Consider the following 1,579-nt stretch of genomic DNA (forward strand, 5'->3'; position numbering starts at 1 on the left):
TGTATATTTGATGTGAAAGAAAAGAACAAAAATAGAAAAAAAAATGAAAATGAGTGCTTGCTTGGAAGAAAAATAGTGAAAAATAAAAATTGAGTTGTGGAATTTGTGTTGTGAAGGTTTCAAATAAGAAACAAATGAAACAAAGTCGAGTAGTGTGAATAATACTGTGAATGTCTCTTTTGCATCGGCACTTTCGTTTCAATGGCCTTAGAAATGACCCTTGTTTGTTAACCTAACCAAGCTTCAACCGAAAAGCCCTTAGTGATCTTTATGCTTCCACAGTACCATTTTTAATTGTTAGGCATTGTATGAATCTATTTGATTTCTTCATTATTTGTTAGAGAGTGAGATTAGTCCCGCGGTTGCAAACGCGCAAAATCTTCATTCCTTATTCGAAGAGGAGAGATAGGATGATTCATTCAGAATAGTATTGTTGTAGATAGATAAATATTTTGCATTGCTATTTAAGTTTTAGTTCTTATGTATTATTTTATTCGAACCGTTGGGAACTTGTATTTGCTGATTTCGCTTGTGTTTGAGCCGTTTATCCAACTTCGGAGAAACCAGTTTCTTAAAGCAAATCCTCTTGTCCTTCAAGAGGCATACTTTGCTTGAGGACAAGCAAGAATCTAGTTGGGGAGAGTTGTTAGATGCCCAAAAGTGCTTATTAGAGCTATCATATGTGGGCATCTTTCACTCTTTTTCCTTGCTAAAACTGTCAAAACCACATTTGTTTTACATGGAATGCATTACATTGATAAACAAGCTTGGTGCCTTTGATTTGTGTGTTATTGTGCAGGAAAGACATGAACTAATTGAAAATGAAGACACAAGAAAATTGGCAAAGGAACCAAAGAATACAAGCATTTCATCAGCCTGCTCGCTAGGCAAGGCTGTGGCGAAGCATTGATTCGCTAGGCGAGTTCCAGGCGAACAGCTCCAGTAAATTGTCAAATTAATTCGCTAGGCGAGCTGAGGGCGAAGGTGGTAGCGAGTTCATTCTGTTTTGGTGAAAAACGCAGCCAGCACTCACTCGCTAGGCGAAGCTCTAGCGAGTCCCCAGCGAGCATTCCAGTAGCAAAACCTCTCAACCTCGCTGGGGCGAAGGTTGAAGCGTGTCCTTCGCTAGGCGAAGGTATGTTCGCTAGGCGAACATGACAGTTCAGCAGGCCCTGTTTTCTCTGGGCGCAGGGGCCTTTTGTGCCTATTTTAGACCCTCGCTAGGCGAGCCATTCTGCTCGCCTAGCGAACATGACAGCCCAGCAGTGGTCTATAAGTAGCAGGTGCCACTTTTGAGCACCATACCTCATTTTTACCAACTTTTTCCACTTTTGTACTTTCTTCTAGATATTTTTGCAGCATTGTTCTTGGGATCTTTATGCCCTAGTTTTCATTTTCTCTTCATCTTAGAACCATCTTCTACAAAAAGAAGGTGGATTCCCATCCAACTTCGATTATCCGACTTGGATGTTGATCAACCTTCTTTCCTTACTTGCCGACCAAGCTACCATGAAAATGAGTAGCTAAGTCATCCATTTGTCAAGGTTAGATGTAGGTGATTACTAGCTTTGTGTGTAAA

This window comes from Lathyrus oleraceus, chromosome 4 (genome assembly GCF_024323335.1).
Source record: "Lathyrus oleraceus cultivar Zhongwan6 chromosome 4, CAAS_Psat_ZW6_1.0, whole genome shotgun sequence".
NCBI classification, from domain to species: domain Eukaryota; kingdom Viridiplantae; phylum Streptophyta; class Magnoliopsida; order Fabales; family Fabaceae; genus Lathyrus; species Lathyrus oleraceus.